The 20,095-nt window shown below is 41.2% G+C and overlaps 1 protein-coding gene across 1 annotated transcript in view; it reads right to left on the bottom strand.

Moving 5' to 3' along the window:
- Window positions 1–16,125, bottom strand: part of LOC110527561 (alpha-1,6-mannosylglycoprotein 6-beta-N-acetylglucosaminyltransferase A) — a 117,138-nt gene extending 101,013 nt beyond the window's left edge. The window contains exon 1 of the mRNA XM_021608927.3: window positions 15,805–16,125. The gene's annotated coding sequence lies outside the window, so the exon portion shown is untranslated. The remainder of the gene's footprint in view (window positions 1–15,804) is intronic.
- Between the last annotated feature and the right edge of the window lie 3,970 nt (window positions 16,126–20,095).

Genomic DNA, 20,095 nt, shown 5'->3' with positions numbered 1-20,095 from the left:
CATTAATTTCACATTTCCACAAACTTCAAAGTGTTGCCTTTCAAACAGTATCAAGAATATGCATATCCAGGCTTCAGGTCCTGAGCTACAGGCAGTTAGATTTAGGTATGTCAGTTTAGGCAAAAATTTAAAGAAAAAGGGTCCGATCCTTTAAAAAACTACTGTCGGGAAATCTACTGTCAGGAAATTTTTAGCTACAAACTCATTCGATGATTAATGACTTTGGCCTAGTCATAGCAGCTGGAAGTAGTTTGGGGGTGGGGCTGCTGCGTTTGGGGGGAGTAGTAGCCAACAGTAGTCATACATTTCCAGGCAGATTTATGTCAAAACTGTAACTCAGCAACATTCACTATCTTCTTGGTAAGCAACTCCAGAGTAGATTTGGCCATGTGTTTTAGTTTATTGTCCTGCTGAAAGGTGAGTTAATGTCTGGTGGAAAGCAGACGGAACCAGGTTTCCCTCTTGGATTTTGCCTGTGCTTAGATCCATTCCGTTTCTTTTTTATCCTGAAAAACTCCCCAATCCTTAACGATTACAAGCATACCCATAACATCATGCAGCCACCACTATGAAGAGTGGTACTCTGTAATGTGTTGTATTGGATTTGCCCCAAACATAACATTTTGTATTCACTCCAGTAGTATTCTTAAAGTGTGCATTTTGCAGTAAAATCATGTTTATTTTCAAATATTAGTTTGGTGAACCCTTTCACCAGCCTAATCTCGAGAGTCGATAAGCTTGAAGCCATAAACAGCACAATGCTTGAAGCACAGCGAAGATGCTGTTTGAAAGAATGCTTATGAGCCTGCTGCTGCCTACCACCGCTCAGTCAGACTGCTCTATCAAATATCAAATCATAGACTTAATTATAACATAATAACACAGAAATACAAGCCTTATGTCATTAATATGGTCAAATCCGGAAACTATAATTTCAAAAACATTTATTCTTTCAGTGAAATACAGAACCGTTCCATATTTTATCTAACGGGTGGCATCCCTAAGTCTAAATACTGCTGTTATATTGTACAACCTTCAATGTTATGTCATAATTATGTACAATTATGGCAAATTAATTACGGTCTTTGTTAGGAATAAATGGTCTTCACACAGTTCGCAACGAGCCAGGCGGCCCAAACAGCTGCATTGCATATACCCTGACTGCTTGCACGGAACGCAAGAGAAGTGACACAATTTTCCTAGTTAAAAGAAATTCATGTTAGCAGGCAATATTAACTAGATATGCAAGTTTAAAAATATATACTTGTGTATTGATTTTAAAGAAAGGCATTGATGTTTATGGTTAGGTACACATTGGTGCAACGACAGTGCTTTTTTCGCGAAAGCGCTTGTTACATCATCACGCTTTTGGCGAAGTAGGCTGTGATTCGAAGAGAAATGAACAGGCACCGCACCGATTATATGCAATGCAGGACATGCTAAATAAACTAGTAATATCATCAACCATGTGTAGTTAACTAGTGATTATGTTAAGATAAGTTTAATGCTAGCTAGCAACTTACCTTGGTTTCTTGCTGCACTCGCGTAACAGGTAGTCAGCCTGCCACGCCGGCTCCTCGTGGAGTGCAATCTAAGGCAGGTGGTTAGAGTGTTGGACTCTAACCGGAAGGTTGATCGAATCCCGGAGCTGACAAGGTAAAAATCTGTCGTTCTGTCCCTGAACAAGGTAATTAACCCACCGTTCCTAGGCCGTCATTGAAAATAAGAATGTGTTCTTAACTGACTTGTCTAGTTAAATAAAGGTTAAAAATAAATATCGACCACAATCGTTGTTCAAAAATGCTGATTACAGATTGTTATGAAAACTTGAAATAGGCCCTAATTAAATCGGCCGATTAATCTGTCGACCTCTAATGTGAATAAAACAATGTAAATAGCCAAGAAACACAAGGACAAAGTCTCACTTCAGTAGACTTTTGTTTCAAGCAAATTAGACCAATTTTTATGACTGTGCACAGCGCTTCCAAAACTGAATCTTTCACTCAGCTATTCACGACTTTACAGGAGTGGCATTTTAACATTTATTTGTATTTTTTTTTATCAAAATGTGTTTTTTTTTGGCAGAAATGCCTTCTCGAACATTTGAGCTTTCATTTGCCTTAACAACAAACTTGTATGCCATCTGGAAATACAAATAAAGTTGTTAAATATTGAAATCAGTGGAATGTCAGGTAGAAGCAGAGTATGATAAGGAGATTAATACAATTCTGGCGTTTGATTACAAATGCAGAGGGAGTCGAAAAGAGAACACAGAAGGCGGTTGTATAAAACACCTGTCTGCGGATCACATCTTCAAACTAAGGGCAACCATGGCATCCGTGAAAGAGAGGGAGAAAGATCTGATTATTCTTATGGCATTGCACACGGTCAGTGTTAACCAGAGTGACTTGACACAATAGGCCAAGCAGGCTGTACAAACAAAATGACACAGGTCGTCATATTTAATGAAAGGGTTTGCAGTCTGCCTTAAAGCGTTCATCCATGTATACGGGTAAGAGTCTAACTACAGTTGATTCAGACATTATACGTTTCTAATTTAGTCAATTTAGAAAGTTGTTTTCATTGCAAGTTAAAGCTTACTGTTAGCTAGCTACTTGACATTTGGTGGCTGGCTCGCTCGCTAACATTACGTGTATGATCTGTGTATTAATATTATCTCAGAAAGCCATTTGTTTTGCTAGTTATAGCCTAATGTTAGCTAGCTAACATTGAGCCTATTTGGTTAACTTTAGCAAGCTATGACAATAAGTTTGTATTGCTAGTACTCTATGGATTGATTGGGATTATGGTTCATTGTTTAGCTAGCTAGCTATTTGTATCTGAAATTTGTCTTTCAGCATCAGTAGAGAAAAAAAAACACACCTGACTCTTCTCCACCAGTCATACAAGGAGAATGGTATAATGCCTCCCATCAAAAAGAGAGGCCTCCACAATCTCCCCGACCTTAACCAAATTGAGATGGTTTGGGATGAGTCGGACCAGCCAACAAGTGGAAAAGCAGCAAACAAGTGCTCAGCATATGTGGGAACTCCTTCAAGACTGTTGAAAAAGCATTCCAGGTGAAGGTGGTTGAGATAATGCCAAGAGTGTGCAGCTGTCATCAAGGCAAAGGGTGGCTATTTGAAGAATCTCAAATATAAAATATAATTAGATTACTACCATATGTCTTATTTCATAGTCGTGATGACTTCACTATTATTCTACAATGTAAAAAACAGTAAAAAAAAAAGAAAAACCCTTGAATGAGGAGATGTTCTAAAAATTGACCGGTAGTGTATAACCTTAACATATTAAACCGTTTCAAATGTAATATTCCCCTCCAGAAATTAGCCCAATAACATAGATGGAAAGCAATAGCTTCAGGGCCTGTATATCATCCATATTATCAGGCAGGTGTGCTATTTTAGCATTAAGCATTATCCCCTGTAGCCTATTGTGGCTACATGCCTGAATTATGATGTTGCTCATCTGCATTGGTTACCCCAATAGGGTAATCATTAGCTAGATGAGGAGTTCCCAAACTTTTTCACTCAGGGCCCCCCCCCCTTCCAGCATTGGGGAACATCCCGCGCCCTCTTACAGCCGGACTGAGTTCCTTTCCAAAAAAAATGTTTTTAGAAAAATAATATAGGCCTGTTCATGCATTCGATCGGCCGACACGCTTCTCACGTTTACTTTTTTTCATGCCAGATTGTAAAACGCTGCCAAAAATTCTAATGGCAGTGCTGCCTGAAACTATAGGCCTACATCTGTGGCCTCACTGCGCAAAATATATTTGAGACAATGGCTAGCCATTAGTGTTGTGTGGCCCTCTTCCCAAACCCTTAGCTTACTAGGCTAGCCATTTACTGCAACAGAAGCAGCTAGATAGAGGGAGACAGCAGCTCCCAGGTAACTTTGGCTCTGTTGAAAGGCCAGGCGCTGAAATAAAATATAATTATTCATAGGAGGCACACAGTGCTCCCCTACTGTCTCCTTTCATCAGAGCTCTAATCCCATCAGGTTGGCCAATAGTCTGGGGTCGGCAGACGCTAACGGAGCCCGTGCGGTGTGGCTCGGGATGACAGAACAGGTGGCAACGGAGAGGACACCGGGAAGATCCAGGGCAGGCTGTAGGGTGGCCCGACTCACAAAGTCTTTTGTCCAATGTCCATACGAGCAGCATTGGCTGCCTACCACTTAGAATAAAGTGTTGTATTCTAAGTGATATGCTAGTGTGGATTTCAGAACAAGGGCAATGATTTGGATTGAATTCTCTGGGGCAATTGATCTATTGATGTTACTGATTTGCTAGAGAGCACAAAACATGCACTCTGCTAAACAGGGTGTAACAAGCTAAACATCGCAGATCTACAAATATCATGAAGAGCTGGCATGATTCCTCCCTCTGTATCAGAACATGATGCCCTACCGAACGCGTCGTTCCTGAAATAAGTCTTTACCGTTTAACCAAAAACCAGCAGGGCTGTGATCCCCAAGGACCTGAGCTATGAAGCCCCCCTGCTAGCTATAGGAAGTGAACAGAGTAGCCACAGAGATACATTACCTCACGGTAATGACTGCTTGCACCCTGTGATGCTGCCAGCTGAGACAGACACACCATGTTCCAAAAACAACAGATCAATCTAGCTACAGATATGTGTTTCTGAACCTCAATGTTGGGACAAACACACTCACGTCGATAAGTTTGGGCTTCATTAATGTGTGAAACAGCTTCAACTTGTTATTTAGAGGCCCAATAAGCTCCATGATATTCTAGAATGAGGGAAACCTTGCACAAAGCTTTGTCAATTATCAAGCATCAGATTGTAACACTTTGATGAGGACCAGATAGTAACCGGCCTCGAGCATTTCAGAAGCAGTTAAATAAATCATTTTCTGAATAGCCAAAGGGCTTTCTCTGTTAGCAGGCCCACTTGAAGATATAAAAATGTCTCGAGACATATTCTAAAAAGGAAAATGAAAACCTTTGGGCCGGTATTCACAACGCATCTCAGAGTAGGAGCGCTGATCTAGGATCAGGTCCCCCCTCTTACTAATTGTGATTAAAAAAGACAAAACTATACTAAATCAGCACTTCTGAGATTCTTTATGAATACAGGCCCAGGGATGAGGCAGTGGATAACTAACTGACTGACGGCACCTTTGCATGCAACTCAAAAGGCAGGATCATAAAAGGCTCTCTTTCCCCTTCCAAATGATCCCTGGGAAATGGGTCAGCTCTGCAATACATGAGCAGTCTTTCCTCCAGCAGTGAAATTTCACAGGCAGCGCAATACCTCTGACAGAATCTCAACACCGTTACGTGCCAATGTTCCTTGGATATTTAGGCGTACCAGCCCTAACAAATATATGGGCTTTTTCTATTGGAAACTTCTACGTCTGTGTTGCCATTGTCAGCAGTTTTGAGACTATCAAGACCATTTCAGTCATGAAGGATGGGATAAGGAAAAAGTCAAATGATTCAATTCAATTCAAAATGTAGTCAACTCAATCTTTTTCTTCTGCTAACACCTAATGCTGGACTTTTATCATCTCGAACGTGATACAGTGCAAAAGAAATGAAGCATTCGGGCTTGAAAAACAAAATCTCTGCACTGCGCTTTAAATTCTCAAACCTACTTCTGCAATCTGCTGCATTGATAACGTCAACTGTCTCTCACAGGTCTGGGTTCTATGAGACTGAGTTATGAGTTGCCATTCTCCGCCGATAAGGAGAGAAAAGGAGAAGGGTTGGGGGGTCACTACAGACATGACCCTGTGTCAACATAGATCGGGTTCTTGTTCAATAGGCATGATGACCCAAATCGGAGTGAAACGGGGAGGTCGCTACTTTCTGAACTTGTCCAATAAGAAACGCACATTTGTGTGTGCTGTTGCAAAATGCTTTTCTATGATGTGCTTGTGCCCTAAATGCACAAGACCCTGAAACTTTAACAGAAACCCCCAATGTGCTCGCTGACTGTCACAACGCCTCCCTGTTCTATAGAAGGGAGGCGTTACAGAATACAGACTAATTTCTCAGGTTTCTAACTCAGGAACTTTATTTGGCTGGCAGGGTGCCTTCTGGCACCCAACAGCGCCTATGAAACCCTGCGTGCTGACAGCCAGCTTCGGTTTCACAATATGCAATACAACCACCACCGTTGGAGTGGGTGACATACAAATGACTGAATTGTCGTTTTAAATGGCTGGAACCCACACACACTCAATTGATCTCTAGAAGGGCTGAGAATCCCAACTGCTGCTAACAGCTGTGATTATTTTTAGGCTTATACAGTTGTCAGATCACAAAATACTGTGTGCTCACATAGGTAGGCGTATAAACAAGCCTATGGGCTATGTCAATACCCTAGTTTGATCAGAAAGAGCTAGGCTAGTAGTAGTCTGTGTGCTCCCAATCATACAACACAAAGGTCTGAAGGAACATAATAAATCAAACATACTTTTAACATCACAACACCCAAAAAGCCATGATAATCCTCAACATCATAGGCTACTTCCCACTGATAAATATATTGACACCCTTGCCCCTCACCGTGCCTCTCGAAGACTGAGACAGATGGCCATGCATTGCAGGCTGCTAAAGCTTTGTCCATTTCCTTAGGATTTGTGATGGGAGCTCAAAATAGCCCACATCAGACTGGGGGGGGGGGGAATCAGAATCAGGTGACTTAAAAAAAAATCCAATCCAACATGTACAGGTGTTGATTGAGCCAAAACTACGGCATAGGAATGACATTCCCTAACACTTTAAAACTGTAGGACTATAGCCTCAAGTTGGTACCGGTATGTCCCTCTACACAGCCCTTGAAGCATCCAGGCAGCAGTCTAAGGTAATGGAGACGTGAAACTGACGATGGCCATGCTGTCATGGAGACGAGTGTGACTGCGCATCTTAATAGGCTACTTCTTCACACTCGGCAGGGCCTCCTTTCAATTATTAATTCCCACCTCTAGTCCAGACAAACGGCCATACCTTACTGGTGTGAACGGCACACAGCATAATAGGCCAACACTCTGCCCAAAAACACCTCTGATTGGCTTTTAACACAATGTATTTTGCATTGTCATTATGAAGATTTCTTTACACAAGAATGCAATTCTGCTAGAGATCTACCGATATGGGATTTTTGGGTTCGATACCGATTTTAGGGTGGCAAAAGTCACCGATTATCGATAAATCTACCAATATATTTTTTTTTAGAAATGGAATGAAAAACAGACCTTTTTCTACACAAATTGTGCTCCAAAAGATTAAAAGATATTATAAAATATGATTTCTCAACTGAATATAAACATGTACATTTTATCTGTGGTTTACAGCAGTGGTTCCCAACCAGGGGTACTTGGCCTATCCACATGGGGTACTTGAGAAGCCTCATGAGACCATAGTCCGACTTGTAAAATGCACGAGGGGGTACTTCAGAGTAAAATGCAATTGGTGGTACAATAACTGAAATAGGTTGGGAACCACTGGTTTACAGGATATCCACAGCTAGCTGTTCCTTACAGCAATATTTTCTTACAGAAACCACATGTACATGACACTGTTTCTCAATACAAAATGTATTGGCTATACATTTCAACTGCAAATGGAATGTGCTAATGCCTAAAAACATTTATGCAGGAAAATGCTAACCGCACAGGTTTCAGTCACAAAGTTCCAATTTAGCTAGCTAGCTAACGTTAGCTACTTATCTCATCATGAATACAAGCACATGGCCTGAATGACGGCACATATCTAACTGCCTTGCTTTTTGCAGATTGCGGATAACTAACCAAATAAGTCCACTAGCTAACATAATAGGCCCAGACAGTAACAGCGTTATCTTTGTATCAAGGACAAGTGTTCACTTGTGAACACTTGTCCTTGATACAAAAAAAACTCTGGTAGCTAGCCAATTACCTTGCTGGCCAGATAACGTTAAGAATGTGATAAGGACAGGGCTGTTTGCTTGGAGAAGTGTACTTTTGATTATTTACTTATTCAAATATGTTGGCTGTGGCAAGCAACGCACTGTCAAACCACCAATGCCTACCATCTCTCACGTTGTGACCTAGGTCTGAATGATGTTCAATGAGCAGTCCTCTTCAGGTAACTCATTGAATAAATAAAAAAATAATGTATGACCGCAAATGAGCAGACATATTTGTGTATTCTATGTACATAATATCGCAGATTTATCTGTGGACTTGGAATTTGGACAAAAGATGTTATCATGTAGGCCTAGGGATGTGACAGTGTAATTGACGATTATGGATGAAGACATTCATGACAATAACAGTCCAAACCGTATTTAAAATTATATATATATATATATATATATATATAATACAACGCACTGTTGTATATATATTTAGTGCCTTGCGAAAGTATTCGGCCCCCTTGAACTTTGCGACCTTTTGCCACATTTCAGGCTTCAAACATAAAGATATAAAACTGTATTTTTTTGTGAAGAATCAACAACAAGTGGGACACAATCATGAAGTGGAACGACATTTATTGGATATTTCAAACTTTCTTAACAAATCAAAAACTGAAAAATTGGGCGTGCAAAATTATTCAGCCCCTTTTCAGTGCAGCAAACTCTCTCCAGAAGTTCAGTGAGGATCTCTGAATGATCCAATGTTGACCTAAATGACTAATGATGATAAATACAATCCACCTGTGTGTAATCAAGTCTCCGTATAAATGCACCTGCACTGTGATAGTCTCAGAGGTCCGTTAAAAGCGCAGAGAGCATCATGAAGAACAAGGAACACACCAGGCAGGTCCGAGATACTGTTGTGAAGAAGTTTAAAGCCGGATTTGGATACAAAAAGATTTCCCAAGCTTTAAACATCCCAAGGAGCACTGTGCAAGCGATAATATTGAAATGGAAGGAGTATCAGACCACTGCAAATCTACCAAGACCTGGCCGTCCCTCTAAACTTTCAGCTCATACAAGGAGAAGACTGATCAGAGATGCAGCCAAGAGGCCCATGATCACTCTGGATGAACTGCAGAGATCTACAGCTGAGGTGGGAGACTCTGTCCATAGGACAACAATCAGTCGTATATTGTACAAATCTGGCCTTTATGGAAGAGTGGCAAGAAGAAAGCCATTTCTTAAAGATATCCATAAAAAGTGTTGTTTAAAGTTTGCCACAAGCCACCTGGGAGACACACCAAACATGTGGAAGAAGGTGCTCTGGTCAGATGAAACCAAAATTGAACTTTTTGGCAACAATGCAAAACGTTATGTTTGGCGTAAAAGCAACACAGCTCATCACCCTGAACACACCATACCCACTGTCAAACATGGTGGTGGCAGCATCATGGTTTGGGCCTGCTTTTCTTCAGCAGGGACAGGGAAGATGGTTCAAATTGATGGGAAGATGGATGGAGCCAAATACAGGACCATTCTGGAAGAATGATGGAGTCTGCAAAAGACCTGAGACTGGGACGGAGATTTGTCTTCCAACAAGACAATGATCCAAAACATAAAGCAAAATCTACAATGGAATGGTTCAAAAATAAACATATCCAGGTGTTAGAATGGCCAAGTCAAAGTCCAGACCTGAATCCAATCGAGAATCTGTGGAAAGAACTGAAAACTGCTGTTCACAAATGCTCTCTATCCAACCTCACTGAGCTCGAGCTGTTTTGCAAGGAGGAATGGGAAACAATTTCAGTCTCTCGATGTGCAAAACTGATAGAGACATACCCCAAGCGACTTACAGCTGTAATCGCAGCAAAAGGTGGCGCTGCAAAGTATTAACTTTCCGTTTTTGATTTGTTAAAAAAGTTTGAAATATCCAATAAATGTTGTTCCACTTCATGATTGTGTCCCACTTGTTGTTGATTCTTCACAAAAAAATACAGTTTTATATCTTTATGTTTGAAGCCTGAAATGTGGCAAAAGGTCGCAAAGTTCAAGGGGGCCGAATACTTTCGCAAGGCACTGTATATATATATATATATATATATACACACACACGTAAGTTTGTCGACTTGAATATGACATGTGTGTATGTATGTATGTATGTATGTATGTATGTATATATATATATATATATATATACACACACACACACACACACACATACATACACACACGTCATATTCAAGTCGACAAACTTTACCCAAACAGCAAAGTAAAAGAAAGCCTGGTTTACATTTAACTGACAATATAAGGAGAGACGAGAGGAGGTAAACTATCCAGCTTAGATTTTTGTGTTGTGGAACGAACAGCTGACTGAAGACGGGACGGTCAGGCATTCAAAAAGATGACACATGCGGTTGAGTCCGTTTCAGTGGTAACATTAACTTTTGACAAAGTGATGAAACTTTGCTGCTTCTTGTTTCAGCAGGGTGTTGTAGCAAATGACTACGCAACCAGAAAAACCACTGCGTATTTAACTCCGGTCTGGTTTAACCAGGCAACTGCATTGTGTCCTTTGTAGACAAAACAGCAACACTATGGCACGGGGTGGGTAACTTAATACTAAGTGTGATGAGTGAGACGATCAAAACAGGCTGTTCCCGACACCCACGCTGAGCTTAACATGACAGTGGTGGTGCTGAGTGAGAGAGCAAGTGAGAGACAGAGATCACCACTTCCTCAGAAGAAGAGTGCAGTTACTGATCATTCAGATAGAAATGCACTGGTGTAGAACAGATATAAATGCACTGGTGTAGACCAGACATGAGTATATGTCATGTAGAATAAGGCACAGGCCTATGCGTCAGCTCTAGTCATTAGGCCTGCATTTCTACCTGCAAAATGATAGGCTTATCATCGTACCAAACTGAATAAGCTCCAGTTCCCACCTGCCCTCCCCTTCATCGGCTGAGCTATCATTTCCCTGCAGTCTCTGCTCTCAAGCGGTTGGCACCACACACACACGTGATGCGGGCGGGCGCAGCACCGTGACCAATCTGTGACGGTCACCCCACCAGCCAGGCAGGGCCTGGGACATACGCACGCACACACACTTCAAAAGTTTGGAGTCACTTAGAAATGTCCTTGTTTTGAAAGAAAAGCAATTTTTTTGTCCATTAAAATAACATCAAATTGATCAGAAATACTGTGTAGACATAGTTACATGATGTAAATGACTATTGTAGCTGAAAACGGCAGATTTATAATGGAATATCTACATAGGCGTACAGAGGCCCATTATCAGCAACCATGACTCCTGTGTTCTAATGGCACGTTGTGTTAGCTAAGCCAACTTTATCATTTTAAAATGCTAATTGATCATTAGAAAACCCTTTTGCAATTATGTTAGCACAGCTGAAAACTGTTGTTCTGATTAAAGATGCAATAACACTGGCCTTCTTTAGACTAGTTGAGTATCTGGAGCATCAGCATTTGTGGTTTCGATTACAGGCTCAAAATGGCTAGAAACAAAGAACTTTCTTCTGAAAATCGTCAGTCCATTCTTGTTCGGAGAAATGAAGGCTATTCCATGCGAGAAATTGCCAAGAATAGCATCGTATATCACAATATTTTATGGGTAAATAATCACAATAGGACAAATGTTAACCACGCCCCCAACCCTACACACCATCACAGAGTTAAAGAGTTGTGTGGGGTTGTTAACCCCTTACTGTGCATTGCGCACCAACAGAGCATTTCTGTTCTCTCCACCTCCTCTGAATAAAGGAGACAGTTGACTGCAGTGCCGCGCACAGTAAATCAAACACGGTTTCCTCTCGGGCCGCTCTCCTAGGGCAGGCACATTTCAGAGGCCCGCTTGGTCTCTGGTTTCTTGACCGAGCCTGCTGCTCACTCCTGTAAGCCTATGGAGAGCCGAGCAGTTAAACTGATTGGGATGTTGTATTAGACAGTGATCCTCTTAACCCCAAACCCACAAGTACCCGTTCAGGTCCAGCGGCAGTAAAACTGTCAGGACTAGTAGGTACCGTAAAGTGCTCACTTTCACAGTCAAGCTTTCCCAATCAAGTGTTTCATCTCAAGAACAACAGTGAAGAAGAAAACAATACTCAGAAACATGAATTCATTGTGTAAAAAGATGATAGTTACAATAGAGACTGAGTTTATGTTTCCCAGAGGAACGTTTGTTTGTGGACTTATGGCTTTCAGATGACAAAAACGTTAGACCTATCGGTTTAACCAACACACAGCCGTTGGAAAGATAGGTTAGTGAAATATAAAGATGATCTGTAATAAGGAATAACCCTGTAGTAAGGAATAACCCAAGCAGGACGAGCGTAGCAACAAGTGACCATTTAACTAAATCAAAGCAATACATCCCCCTTCATCCCCAGAGGTTCAGAAAGCAGCTAATATCCTGGTCTGCTGATTGTGTTCGAGATCCACCAGAGCAGAAACAGAAGAGCACTTTATCCCGGGTGTCATTAGATCTCAGTATGGGTGCTAGGACATTAATCATTTGACTGGAGCAGAATGTCATGAAAACCTATTGAGTACTGAACCGTACTGCAGCACATCCTGTAACACAGGAGGTAGACTTCCTTAAAACTGCAATATATAAAACTTTTTGTGCAACCTGACCAAATTCACATAGAAATGTGAGTTATAGATCTGTACTTGTCATTGAAAGCAAGTCTAAGTGGTAGATTTGCTGGATCTACAGAACTGCTGGTTCTGTTCTAACTGATAATTAATTGCGCCCAGCTGGTGTGCCAGGTCTAAATCAGTCCCTGATTAGAGGCGAACAATGGGAGAAAGCAGTGGAACTGGCTTCGAGGGCCAGAGTTGAGTTTGAGGGCTCTACATTATAGTTGCTTGTTTTGTTACAGAAACTGAAATTAAGGCTTGGGCTAACAATTAACAATTTTGCAACCAGGAAATGACAGAGCGGTATCTGCAATGTTGTATAAACAAAGACCAGGTAGAATGACTGAAAATAGAATGACTAGGTTATGTATATGGTATAAACAGTGCTATTACAGGCACTGAATCCGGTCCCGAGCTAAAAGCTCCTATTTGCGTTCCTCCATGCCTAAGCTGAACAACGCAACTATTTGCTTTTAATAGAAAATTGTGTGGTATACAAGCCAGTGTTAAAATGCTGACTGCTGTATATTTATCCCAAGCCTTTCCATCTGCCTTGACAAAGTGAGATCATATCATATGATTCAATCTACAGCCTAATCAAGTGATGAAAGGCTTAATTACAAGCTCTACCTTGCCCTTCAAAAGGATTCATAAACAGCTCATCTCTTTGATACAAAAACAAGCACCTATGCCAGCAGCATACCACCCTGCATACCACTGCTGGCTTGCTTCTGAAGCTAAGCAGGGTTGGTCCTGGTCAGTTCCTGGATGGGAGACCAGATGCTGCTGGAAGTGGTGTTGAGGGCCAGTAGGAGGCACTCTTTCCTCCGGTCTAAAAAAAAATATGCCCCAGGGCAGTGACACTGCCCTGTGTAGGGTGCAGTCTTTCGGATGGGATGTTAAACGGGTGTCCTGACTCTCTGAGGTCATTAAAGATCCCATGTTAACCCTGGTGTCCTTGCTAAATTCCCAAACTGGCCCTCAAACCATCACGGTCACCTAATAATTGGCACATTCATCCCCCTCATCTTCCCTGTAACTATTCCCCAGGTCGTTGCTGAAAATGAGACTGTGTTCTCAGTCAACTTACCTGGTAAAATAAAGGATAAATAAAAAGCACCTAGGTGAGGCAATCTTCAATCCCTCCAAAAAAAAACTCTAAACATGCTCGACGTGAACATTAGCCTACATCTCAAACAGAATTCACTAGCGATATGTGACATTTTAAGAAAAACCTGAAGCTTTGGACCTGCCCAACCATTTAAACAGAAGGTTGGATTAGGCTATACTGCGGTTTTAGCCTAAGTCAGTTTGAGCCGAACACAGTGACCAAGCACAGCGAGTGGGTGGCACAAAGAGAGGGAGGCAGTGGTGTGTGTGTGTACAGGCCGTGAGGAGTAGGACCCCTTTAATCAGAGAGAGACTTAATCTTCCGTGGCTCTGGGCGAAACCATCAACAAGCCCACCTCCGTCCCATCCCTCTGTCATCTCCAGCCATGCCCAATGATGCGGTCCCAACGATTTATCTTGCCAGCAGCAAGGCATGCCACTGGAGCAAAGCTCCTTTCAAGCAGATTTATACTCCCCAAGAGCTGCAGCAAAGACGCTTGAAAGAGTTCTTTATAAAGGCAAGGACGCCAGCAGCTCACCTCTGCTAACTGCAGGCCCAATGGCCGTTTGATGGTCAGGATAATAAGCTAAGCAGTGAGGTGAACAGAAACCCAAGATCACCTCAATTACAAATGCCAGTGTGTCCTCCATCTTAATCACACTTCTTCATTACCAAGGGGATAAGAAAGAGCCAACCTCCAAGAGAAGATACTAAACATCAAAAGCTGAATGTTTTGTGTTTTCATGGCACCAACCACAACGTTACCTGTACCTGAGCCAAATTCCTTAGAGTAAGTATACTGTAGAGAATGTGGACTACAGTTGTAATTACAGAGTACACTGGACTGTTTCCAAGGGGATTTCTGGGTGTTTGAATAAATCTCCTGGGTTGTAAGAGAAGCACTCTTTCAGATCTACTCAGAGGATTGCAGCCAAGGCAGTATTGAGCAACCCAATCACTGAGCTATAGGAAGTTAGGAACATATAGTGAGCTCTCTCACAGTGGAAAGTGTGGGGAAAGTGTTTTTCATACTTATCCACAAAAGGACACCGCACATATATTACCATGGTCACAAAACCTTTTAATTTGATACATTTTCACGTGTAGTTATATTGTAGTAACATTGCTTTATGTAAAAAATATATATAAAAAAACAAGTCTGCAAATTATCAAAATATATCTAGTGAAAAGACAATCAAAAGATACAGGCTGTACATAACAATTTGAGACTAGGCAATACCATGCAGTGTCAAACGGAGCCATGTATTTTAGATTCGTACAGATTAACCATACTCATTCTATTTGATTGGGGGGGCTAACACCTCTAGCCAGCTAGATACCTTTCAAACAGCAATTCAAGCGACATAGCCAGTAGTGTCACTTCTATCATATCATGCCAAGGATCGAATTCAAAAGAATGTTAGCTATTATTATTTGTAGTAGTATTAAATCAATGCAACCCGAGCTATGATTCTGTGTGATCATGAAACAATAGACATCTGTTGACAACAAAACCTGCACTGGCTGGTTTGCTAATTAATGTTACTGCAAAACTGTCAACGGTAGGGAGGTAGGCTATAACATGGCTAGCTAGTTACTCTCGTCTGACCGCGCACTCGTTATAATCGACAACAGACAATTTTAGCAAGCAAGAAAGTAGCCCCGTTCATTACTAGCCACTGTGTTTTTAGGGATAGCAAGGAAGCCAGTACATTTGCATTTCAACGGGTTGAAACTACCAGGTTAGCTGACTCGCTGACAAGCTAACCATTATATTGGATAGGTCAGATGGATTATTAGCAACATTTGGCCGCTGCGGTACGCGATTCTTTACTAGTTCGCGCTAGCTGTCACATGCAGTACTTTCTCAGTTAGCCAACTAACGTTAGCTAGCTTGCTACTCGTGGAGCTAACAATAACATTACCGTAATAGCTGTTATTAACGAGAGATATCTGACATGAAAACGAGAACCAACTGAAATAGCTAGCTAGCTATACGAGTCTGGCTTTCGGTCATCCTTCGGTCATTGAGCAGCACTTCTAACCGCAGTGACAAGTCGCTCGTAGTACGATTGGGAGAATACTGCGTCTGTCTCTGCAATGAAAATGCTATGTTGTGGAAATCATATTACAGCTTACCTTTCGGATAGTAGAGTGCTCCGAGTTGACTTCGGGGCTCAGGTTTTGTTTTATGCTGATATGATAACAGATGCTACAGGATTCCGAATGAATGGCCAGTTACTGTAGCTTGCTACGGTTTTTCCGCTCTAGCGCTGGAGTCTTTTCTTTCGCTCTGTCACTTCCAGCACCTTGTCCTAACGCGAAGGCTATTCAGGGATCCTCTGAATGTTGGTATCCCCTTGAAATAACGAAAAAAAAGAGAGCAACATTTACCTTTATGAGAAAAGGATAAGCATAAATTGTATCACATGTTACATTGGTGCTGTTTTATTCATATTTAGAAGCATGTTATTTTATATTTCGCATATGTACCAATTGCATGCGTCATACAAGGAATTGTGGGCCTAAAGATATCACAAATAGGGGAAAACGATATGCATGAACTATTTATGTGGTCAATAATTCCATGATAACTGAAACTATATATTATTTTCAGTTCTTACTTTCATATGTTCATTATAAGTAGCCGAATCTACACAGCAGCCCAATCCCTAGGCTGCGTAGTGTCATATGACAACAAAATCACCATTCTCCCTTTAAAAGGTGAACACATTTTTTTTTTTAAAGACAAGCTTAGTGATTGCTGCCATCTGCTGTGGCCTTTTGTATACTGAAAGTAAGAGTCAGTCATCGTGATTCACTTATGTCACACACACTGTGTGTGACACACATTGGGTGCGTCGCTTGATTCAGATATAATAATATATTTTGGCTGATAGATTTGAAAGAAATCCAAACTGTTGGACTAAGAGGCTCACTAGAGGGCATCCACAGCACAGTTTTATATGCCAATATTATGAGGACATGAATTAGAACATAACAGGATGTGAAATGGCACACCAATCCTACTTTGATATTTTCCTGCCAAAATACAGCAACATTCCAGGCGTACTCACTTATCTAATCCATAGCAAGTGACACATTGATATTCAAACTTTTTTATTACAAAAGTATTTTATATTTGCTTTAAATTTTTGATTTCGATGGTGGTTAATTAAAAACATTCCCCTAATACACCAGTCCTAGGCATTGGCAACTCAACCCATCCATATCACACTGATATTCTAATTGTTAGACTGTGGGCCGCATTATGAAGGCGCTCCATCTTCAAAGGAAGTATAAATTACAGATAAGCCCCCCTCAAAGCTCAGAATTATTGTATCAGGGGATTTATTAATTTCTTTGCCCCTCTTGATTTAAAGACGCACTTCTATGAAGAGGCCCCTCTCAACTTTGAGAGGAGAATGTCTTGTACTTGCCATTGAAATCTGAAGAGGCACCAAATAAAGCCTGCAGGTGTAGTAGACCTTGTGCACCTACCTCAAAATGGACAGCATTTAGTCAGGATCATTATAAGATGATTATGATAAGACATTATTAGTGAGTCATACATGCTCTTTATGACAAGTCTTACATTGCATTATAACTGCATCACAATGCATTAAAGGCTTTAAGTAAAGTGTTGCCAAAGTTCAATCTAATCCAAACTAAGTGTAAAGGAGAGCACCTATCCACTGGTAGCTAGCAGCAGGTTAACCTGTGGTAAACTGGGTCCCATTGGAATGTTAATACTACTATGGCCACTGACCATCTCTGCTGCATATTCCCCCTCAATGCACTAACCATCTCTGCTGCATATTCCCCCTCAATGCAATAATCATTCATGGCTCAGAGCCTCAGACACATTCACTGAACAACTCATGTAGAAGGCTCATCATAATTTGACATGGTTTGTACTCTGTGCTCCGTGAAATCTGAGTAAATCATGCTCCTCAGCATAGAAATATCATCTATTACTCTTCTAGTCATGTTCTTATTATCTACTCATTCTATGCCAGTCGGGAGGTTGATTGACTGTATCAGAGGTGATTGTAATGGTAACGAAATTGGGTCAATTCAGAAAATCAAATGAAAGGCCTACTATGATCTTCCTTTTGTGCGGTGGACATGGTCCCTATATTGTGCATTATTTTTCACCAGAGCCCTATGAGCCCTGATCAAAAGTAGTGCACTATGTAGGGAATTGGGTGCCATTTGGGACGCAGACATGACTGTGACCATTTTCCTTTTCATCACGAGATTGCCTATATATACTGTATAACATCCAGGGAATTATTGTCATTTACAACTATGGATAACTCTAAATATCATGTAACACATACTGGAGGGTGGCTTGCGAAAGTATTCACCCCCCATGGCATGTATCCTATTTAGTTGCCTTACAACCTGGAATTAAAATAGATTTTTGGAGGGTTTGTATCATTTGATTTACACAACATGCTTACCACTTTGAAGATGCAAAATATTTTTTTTTGTGAAACAAACAAGAAATAGCTATTCACTTCCCCAAAGTCAATACTTTGTAGAACCACCTTTTGCAGCAATTACAGCTGCAAGTCTCTTGGGGTATGTCTCTATAAGCTTGGCACATCTAGCCACTGGGATTTCTGCCCATCCTTCAAGGCAAAACTGCTCCAGCTCCTTCAAGTTGGATGGGTTCTGCTGGTGTACAGCAATCTTTAAGTCACACCACAGATTCTCAGTTGGATTGAGGTCTGGGCTTTGACTAGGCCCTTCAGAGACATTTAAATGTTTCCCCTTAAACCACCCGAGGGTTGCTTTAGCAGTATGCTTAGGGTCATTGTCCTGCTGGATGATTTTTTCACTTCACCAATTTGGACTATTTTGTGTATATCTATTATATGAAATACAAATAAAAATATATTTAAATTACAGGTTGTAATGCAACAAAATAGGAAAATTGCCAAGGGGGATGAATACTTTTGCAAGGCACTGTAACTGATACATAATCAGACTGAGGTTACATTCAGTGGCGACTCGTCATTTAGGTCAGGTGTTACCTGTTTTGCATGTTATTTTAGCGTTAATACGTGCCACATATCAGTTTGCAAACAATGAAAGTCTGCTCCAAAATACAGGTTTTTCAGCCTAGCTCAGTGCTTTCTGTGGTGAAATTCAACAATGAGTGGTTTGGAAGGAATCAGAGACTAACTGCAAGCGTTGCAAAGCAATCACCAGCCTGCTATTCAGTGGAGTGGGTGTGTGATCTAAGTCTGAGTTTAAGGGTCTCTTTCTAAGCTTAAAAATATAAACATTCAACATTGGCCATACTGTCAATCCAGCATGACTTCTGCCGCATTCAAAACAACTGGAAACTCGGAACTGGGAAATCTCAGACTTCACTGAGTTCAAGACAACTGGGAACTTGGGGGAAAAAACGTTTTGAACAGTCATCCAACTCGGAATTCCAAGTCGGGAACTCGGCCTTCTTTCTAGAGCACCGGCCTGAAGATCACTGACGTCATGATTCAACCTTGTTTTTTCCCCCAGTTTTCTTGATGCACCATAAATCCAGAGAATCCCAGACTATGATGATAAAGTGTGATGACAAAATTTGCCTACGAAGGATCACCGTGCCACCTTCCTGTTCAAGAGAGCACAGTACAACAAGGTGAGTCCAATAATGTATTGTATGCTAGTGCATAAATTATGTAATATCAATCAATCAAACATACAGTGGGGCAAAAAAGTATTTAGACAGCCACCAATTGTGCAAGTTCTCCCACTTAAAAAGATGAGAGAGGCCTGTAATATTCATCATAGGTACACTTCAACTATGACAGACAAAATGAGGAAAAGAAATCCAGAAAATCACATTGTAGGATTTTTAATGAATTTATTAGCAAATTATGGTGGAAAATAAGTATTTGTTCAATAACAAAAGTTCATCTCAATACTTTGTTATATACACTTTGTTGGCAATGACAGAGGTCAAACATTTTCTGTAAGTCTTCACAAGGTTTTCACACACTGTTGCTGGTATTTTGGCCCATTCCTCCATGCAGATCTCCTCTAGAGCAGTGATGTTTTGGGGCTGTTGCTGGGCAACATGGACTTTCAACTCCCTCCAAAGATTTTCTATGGGGTTGAGATCTGGAGACTGGCTAGGCCACTCCAGGACCTTGAAATGCTTCTTACGAAGCCACTCCTTTGTTGCCCAGGCGGTGTGTTTGGGATCATTGTCATGCTGAAAGACCCAGCCACGTTTCATCTTCAATGCCCTTGCTGATGGAAGGAGGTTTTCACTCAAAATCTCACGATACATGGCCCCATTCATTCTTTCCTTTACACGGATCAGTCGTCCTGCTCCCTTTGCAGAAAAACAGCCCCAAAGCATGATGTTTCCACCCCCATGCTTCACAGTAGGTCTGGTGTTCTTTGGATGCAA

The sequence above is a fragment of the Oncorhynchus mykiss genome, chromosome 7, assembly GCF_057628025.1.
Source record: "Oncorhynchus mykiss isolate SJ-2025 chromosome 7, ASM5762802v1, whole genome shotgun sequence".
Classification (NCBI taxonomy): domain Eukaryota; kingdom Metazoa; phylum Chordata; class Actinopteri; order Salmoniformes; family Salmonidae; genus Oncorhynchus; species Oncorhynchus mykiss.
The sequence above is the reverse complement of the archived record's forward strand: the minus strand, read 5'-3'. Positions and strand labels throughout refer to the sequence as shown.